Raw genomic sequence first — 8383 nt, forward strand, 5'->3', positions numbered from 1 at the left:
CATTAGGTTCTCACAAATGTCTTGTAGGTGGATGCTTTCATTTTGTCTATTTATACAGGAAGTAATAGGCATGAGGAAGTCAAGCACTTTGCTCAACACGAGCCACCTAATACATGATAGAATCAGGGTGGAAGTCTAGGCCTTGAGATCTTCTGTAACTTTCTTCCTGAAGGAATTAAATAACTTCCTGTGATCCTTTAAGGTGAAGCTCTGAGGCAAAGCACCAAACACCATCTTCTGGTTCTCTAAACTTTTACTTATCATTTAATAATTACAGACTAAAGTGATCTGCAGTAATATTCAACATACTAAAGAATTGAAATGACATGGAGAAAACTTAAATACATATTAGTAAGTAAAAGCAACCAACCTAAAATGGTATTTATTATATGATTCCAACTATGTGACATTGTGGGAAAGATAAAAGTATGGGTAAACTGAAAAGATCAGTAGTTAGATGGTTAGGTGACCAGAAGTTAGGTGGTACAGTGAGGTAAATATGTGGCTCACAGAGAATATGTAAGTCAAGGAAAGTATGCTGTAAGATATGATAATGGTGGATCTGCACCTCTCTCAAAAAATTGTTACTGAGAATCACAAAGTCAAATCTAGATTAGGAGATCTGATGGAGATTAGCCATGTCAATATTTCAACAGTGAGTTCTTAAAATTTGTAGTATTTTGATAGCTTTAATGGCTGTTGCCCTTCTCTCTAGTATTCCATTGTCTAGCTGTACCACAATTTATCTTGTTCCCTATTGAAAGACATCTTGACTGCTTTCAACTTTTGGCAATTGTGTACTTGTATTTTTTTGTTGTTGGAATAAAGTTTTTTTATCATTTAAATTTGAGAAAGGCAGACTTAGGTTGTAAAATGTTTACAGAACCAATAATCTTACCAGCTTTTAAGAAAACCATGGAAGCTTATAACTACCACATGCAAAACACTATCCTGTATACAATTTCTGGATTCTGCAACAATGATGATATGAACAATTCAAAATCCTTGATACAACAAAAAAAACAAACACCTTATTACCTTATTACAAGTCTTCTTTGCCTTTAGTCAATGCATCAGAACTGTGAAATGAAAGTCAAGCAGATAATACACAGGAAGCAGACCATGCTATGAAATTAATTGTTGGCTTCATAAACACTGTGAAATGTGGCCCTGTCCTAGGATGAGAAGGACAAGGGTTTGGAAGAGAGCTTTATAGGCAGAAGAATGCTGACATAGAAATTAGAAAGAAGAAGGACACCCATGAAGCAACAGATAAATTCTTTTGGCAAAATGAAAGTACATTTTTGAGAAATAATGGAATATAAGATTAGGAAAGGAGAGATGAGTCATACTAAAGAAAAATATGAATGTCAACACTGCAATTTAAAGTTCTGGAAAATACATAGTCATTGAAGATTTGGGGTAGGTGGTAGAGAGAAGGTTAAAGCACTGTTTTTAAAATATTGAACAATGGCAATGAAGCACTAGGAAAAGGAAACTTTTGCATCCCAGCTTCAAATTATACCAATCACTGACTAAATTAAAAGCATAAAGAGTGCCTCTAAATTTGAAAAGTGAGCATAAATCCTCTCTGGAGATAGATACTCTCTCAGGCCTCAGATGATCAGCACAATGTTTACACATAATGTTAGACATGCAATTCAAATTATAAAGGAAAAAGAGGAGACAAAAAAACTTTATTAAGGCCAAGAAAAATGTGAGACAATAAAAGGAAAGCCACAGAATGCCATAGTAACCTTAAAATAACTGTGCTTGATAAGTTAAAAGAACTAAAAAGTACTTTCATAGAGATAAATTAAATTTATTTATTTATTTATTTTCTCATTGAGTTTATTGGTACATTTTAGGTATACAGTACAGTTACATTCATTATTGGGATCTTGTACCTTCACATGACAGGTCCTGGTTCTCATTTTTTCCCCTTGTCCCTGCCCTCCCTTCACCCCTCCTCCTCTCCCCCTTTACAAACACTTCATTTCCATTTTTTCATTTTCTCATATTTTTAAATTTATTTTTGAATAAAATATGTTTTAGGAAACTATAATGACTAAAACTAAAAACTCCATGGAAGGGTTTAGACCAGATTATGTAAGGTTATGAGAAAATTAATGAACTAGAAGATGGGTCAGGGAAAAAGATTCATACAAACTGTAGGGAAACAAAGGCCTGGAAAATAGAAAGAAACATATTAAAGCCTAGAAAAGTCACTGAAAAATAATCAAACTTGTGTAATCAGAGAACCAAGGAAGTGAGAATAGAGAATTAAGAAGAATAAATGGAAACTAGAGACTACAAGATAGCCTCGAACTTGTAGAAGAAAATGATTGATAATGTGAAATTTGACACTAAAGGGAAAATATTTTCCACACACTAAAGAGAAATAAAAATTTTTAAAAGACAAATATAAGCAGAGGATCATCTTTATTCATCTATACACACATATGTAAATTTAAATATGGAGTGACTAATCAATAATAATGTTTAGTGCTATTAAAAATGTACTTAGGTTGGCAACAATAGCGTAAAAATTGTTGAAGTGCACTCAAGTCTTTGTATTATCCAAAAGAAGAGAAAAGATAACTAATTTATACAGAATTACTTTGATAATTTAAGGATACACATTTCAGTCTCTCAGATAATCATAGAAATAGAATAATAAAACAATTCATGACTTTTAAGATAAAAAAGGGGGAAAATAGAAAAATACTGAGTCAATCCAAGAAGGAAAGAGAAGAGAGCAAAAAGAAATAATATAGTAATTATCATAAAAAGAAAGCATGCACAATATGGTAGACTTAATGTAGACTTAAACACAAGCATAGCAATTAAATATTAATGGTTTAAGTGTTATAGTTAAAAGAAAAATCTTTGGCAAGAACTTTAAATAATGAAGTTCTATTATTTGCAGCAACATGTATGGCATTGAAGGAAGTATTAAGTGAAATAAGTCAGATACAGAAAGGTAAATGCCATATGTGTTCACTCATTTGGTAAGATAAAAAGTAGATATTCTAAATGTAAGAAATAAAATAAAATAGTGGTTTCCAGGCCTCATTCAGCTTGCAATTTCTTCTGATTGCAAAGGAATTAATGATTGGCCTGAGTTTTCCATTTGACCAGTAACTCTCTTTCAAGAGTGTGTTCATGTGCTCTCTTCTTTATGAGGCCATTTCTGATGCCACATGTACACAGAACTAAATGTTCCCTCCTCTGTGTTCCAGTTTACTCTTGTTCACATGTCATTTACTTCTATCCTACCAGTTTACAATGATTTAAACTTTTGTTTTTTCAAAGATATGTTAGCAACCTCAAAGCTTAAAAATACTCTATCTCAGTACTTTGATAACAGAAAGATGGAGAGGGAAGGAGAGGAGGGGAAGGGGGAAGTAAAAAGAATTAAGATGCGTCATATACTGTTACCAACTCTTCATGATGAATGTAATTGTTATTTATAGCAAACATGTACTAATAAAAATTAAAATTTTAAAAATGAAAAAGCATTGAAGACTGCATTGGAAAACCAAAGTTGATATAAAATGTGAGAATCTGTTTGTGAATAAAAGAAACAAGTATCTCTTTTATCATATTTAGTTTTAAAATTTTAATATCATAGTATGAGCCCAGTAAAAATGAAGAGAAACATTTATCAAAGTCCTTAGCTGATCAAAGCACCCAAGTAAATTTGACTATAGCTTTCCATTATTTAAGGAATGGCAACCATATTGTCATGCTAGGTTCTGAGGACAAAAGTCTAGAGAGAAGTTTCTCAAATTATTTTACATCCAGACTGAAGGTACCAAGCACAATGACTGATAGACTATGTATCAACGTAACCCAAGCACTGTAAGTTTGGGGGAATAGTCTTGATTTCAGTTAATCTTTCCTATATGCCCTATAAATATATATTAGAATACATTTTATTAACTTTTTAAAAATATGAGAATGACTTTTTAAAAAATTTATTTTTGTTAAAATTAGTCAAGATTGCCTATATCTAAGAATGCTGACCAAAAAATATTCATGGCCTTAAAAAATATATATGTAAATATATATTTTATTTCAATACTTTATAAATTATTTTACATTTCTTTTTTATCAATATCAGACACTTATAAAAGCATAAACATAGCACACAATTAGCCAGGCTTGGTGGCTCACACCTTTAATCCCAGCACCCGGGAGGCTGAGGCAGGAGGATCACTGCGAGTTCAAGGCCAGTCTGCACTACATAGTGAGTTCCAGGTCAGTCTCAACTACATAGTGAGACCCTGTCTCAAAAAACAAAATGAAACAAAACAAAACAAAAAAACATAGTACACAATTAAATTATCAAACAAACTAATTCATCACCTAATTTAAGAATTAAATCATTACCTCCCAGGTGTACTGAAAATGAGATCACCTAAGTCATTAGAGACTCAAAGCTGAAAGACCAGCTGTAACTGGAAGACACCTCTGAGAAACAATCATTCCATATGGGTTTTAAATACAAGCAATCAAGATACAATAAACAATATTAAAGTATCAGCCCAGGAATTAAGTAAAAAAACAGCACCAAAAACAAGAACAGAAATGAGAAGAAAAGCACAAACACAGACTTGCAGCTCACCACAGGCAAATTCTGTGAGAAATGAAGTGGAAATACCTGATAATCAACCACCTGGACATCCTGAACTGATAGCACAGGAAGTGACAAAACAGATGAATAAGGCTCTAGAAAAATTCAAAACATATAATTACAGAGATGGTGAGCAGAGTGAAAGACATGATTAGAGACTCTAGAACAGAAACAGATTTTTTAAAAAAGATGTTCTTAGAACCATAATGGAAGCCATGAATGCCCAGCATAGAAAATAAATGTAAACCATGAATGCCCAACATGAATGCCCATGAATGTAGAAAGAAATGGAATCCATGAAACAGATTCAAATAGATATCCAGGAGATTAAAAACTCCATTGAAAGTATTCACAGCAGAATGACCCAATGTGAAGATAGTATATCAAATACTGAAGACAGGATTGTAGTGACCATGAAAAAAGATTTCTTAAAAATAGTAGGGGATCATGAGAAATAGATCCATCAGCTGCTAGATGATGCAAAGAAGAATAACATAAGACTGATAGGAGTCCACAAAAAAGCAGGAGAAAGTGCTTTTGACAAAGTGCAAAAAAGCTCTTCATAGAATTAATAACAGAAAACTTCCCAAACAGAGCAAAAAATGTTGGCATACAGATAAGTGAGGTATATAGGACTCCAACTAGCCATGATAAAAAATAATCTACACATAGGCATATAATACTCAAGATCCCAGAAACCCAATAGAAGAACAAAATCCTACAAGCAGTTAGAGAAAAGAAACAAATCACATATAAAGGAAAGACCATCAGAATCACAGCAGACAGACTTTGCAGCACAAACCTTCAAGTCAAGGAAAGCCTGGAGTGAAATATCTCAAGCCCTAGAAGAAAATAACCTCCAGCCTAGGCTGTTGTATCCTGAAAAATTATCTTTCAAATGGATGGGGAAATTAGATACTACCATAACAAAGAATACCTTAGAAATTTCATGAATACAAAACCAGCACTCCAAACAATTCTAAATAATATACTAGGAAAAAAAAAACAGTGAGGGTCACAACTCCACAAGGCCCAACAGAGTGAAACCATCAGGCAAGGCAAGAAATTAAATGGAATGGGGGGGGGAAAAAAAAAAGCCAACAAGAGAAAAATATCATGACAACGATGAGTCAATATGAATCAATTATAAACATCAGGGGTAATGGCTGCAACTCACCAATCAAAAGAGATAGACTGGTAGGATGGATTAAGGAGCAAAATCCAACAATATGCTGTATACAAGAAACAGACTTAATTCAAAAAGAAATTTGAAAGTCGGAGGAAGGAAAACAGCTCTTCATGCAGCAGGAACTCAGAAAAAAGCAGAGGTAGCTATTTTATTTGTAGACAAGGTAGATTTCAAACCACACCTAATTAAAAGGGACTAAGAAGGTCACTATAACCTTGTAAAGGGAACAATCCAAGAAAAAGACATGATGATCATGAATATATATACACCAAATACTAGTGCTCTCAACTATATAAAATAGATATTAATGGATATGAAAAACCAAACAAGCACTAATACAGTTGTAGTGGGGAATCTCAGTACTGCACTGTCCCAAATAGACAGATCATCTAGACAGAAAATCAATAATGAAATAATAGAACTGAACTAAATTTTTGAAGAAATGGGCTTAATAGATGTCTTCAGAGTGTTCCACCCCACAAAATCAGAATACACATTCTTTTTGTCTGCACACTGGTCATTTTACAAAATACACCACATGCTAACTCATAGGACATGCTTTAAAATTCAAAGGAATTGAAGTTAAAGAATAAATTAGACAATTAAATGATAATGCCAATACATCATACAGGAATCTATGTGACTCAATGAAAACTGTTTTACAAGGAAAATTCATAGGAGTGAATGCCCATACTAGGAAAGCAGAGAGAGCACAAATAAACAACATAATGCTAAGCCTCAAGCTCCTAGAAAAAGAAGAGCAAGACAAACCCAAAGCTTGTACAAGGGAGGAAATTATGAAGATCAGAGCAAAAATCAATGCAATGGAGACTAAGAGAATGATAAAAAAAAATCAATGAATTGAACAGCTGGTTTTTCAAAAAATAAATAAAATTGATAAACCCTTAGGTAACCTTATCAAAAAGGAAAGAAAAGGCTCAAATACATGCAATAAGGAATGAAAACGCTGAAGTCACAACATATCAAGCAGAATCTTCAATACTTACTTTAAGAACCTGTACTCTAATAAAATGGAAAACACAGCAAAAATGTACAGATTTATAGATACATATGAATCACCATAGTTGGATGAAGAAGATACAAAAATTCTAAACATCCCAATTACAATCAGTGAAATTGAAAATGTAATTAAAAATTTACCAATAAAGAAAAGCCTAGGTCCCAATGGCGTCACTGCTGAATTCTACAAAACATTTAGAGAAGAACTATTGCCATTACTTTCTAAACTTTTCAATGAAATTGAAAGGGAAGCAATACTTCCAAATTCATTCCTGAAGCAAGTGTTACTTTGATTCCAAAATCAGGGAAAGACCCAACCAAAAAAGAGAACTACAGGCCAATCTCTCTAATGAACATAGATGCAAAAATCCTCAACTAGATACTGGCAAACAGAATATGGAGGGTCATCAAGAAGATCATACACCCTGACCAACTTGCACTTATCCCAGGGATGCAAGGATGTTTCAGTGTATGTAAATCAATAAATGTAATACATTATATTAACAGAGCCAAGGACAAAAGTCATATGATCATCTCATAGATGCAGAAAAATCATTTGACAAAATTCAATACCCATTCATGACAAAAAACAATACTGAAAATTGGATTATCTTTATCTCAACCTGATTAAGGCTATCTAGACCAACAGCCAACATAATGCTAAGTGGTCAAAAACTGAAAATTTTCATGCTAAAATTAGGAACAATACAAGGATATCTACTATTACTGCTCCTGTTAAATATAGTTCTGGAAACATGAGCCATAGCAATTAGACAAGAGAAAGAAATAAAACCAATAAACACAGGAAAGGAAGATGTTAAACAGTCATTATTTGCTGATGATATGATACTCTACACAGAAGACCCAAAAAACTTCTAGATCTAATTGGCAGGTTTAGTAGAGTAGCTGGATATAAGGTAAACCCTGAAAAATCAATAGCCTTCTTGTACACAAATAACAGACTCACTGAGAGAGAAATTAGGAAACTAATTTCTTTTATAATTGCACCCCTCCAAAATGAAATATCTAATGAAGGAAGTAAAATACTTCTACTCTGAAAACTACAGCACTCTGAAAAAAGGGAGGAAGGAAGAGGATGTAATAACATGAAAACACATCCCTTGCTCCTGAGTACGAAGAACCAATATAATAAAAATGGCCATACTTCCAAAACTGCTATATAGATTTAATGCAATCCCAATTGAAATCCCAACAGTGTATCTCATTTAGTAGAACTAGAGAAAACAATACAAAAATTCATTTGGAATTAGAAGAGATCTAGGATAACAAAAGCAATTCTAGGCAACAGACATGACGGGGGGTATCACTATCCCCAACTTAAAACTATATTATAAAACTACTGTCATAAAAGCAGCATAGTTCTGGCAAAGAAACAGACCTGAGGATCAGTGGAATAAATTGCAAGATGCAGAAACAACTCCAGAGATACTCAGCTACCTCATCTTTGACAAAGGAGCCAACCATCCTCTCTGGAGGAAAGATAGCCTCTTTAATAAATTGTATTTGAGCTTTTT

The sequence above is a fragment of the Fukomys damarensis genome, unplaced genomic scaffold, assembly GCF_012274545.1.
Source record: "Fukomys damarensis isolate Sample0158 unplaced genomic scaffold, DMR_v1.0_HiC HiC_scaffold_32, whole genome shotgun sequence".
NCBI classification, from domain to species: domain Eukaryota; kingdom Metazoa; phylum Chordata; class Mammalia; order Rodentia; family Bathyergidae; genus Fukomys; species Fukomys damarensis.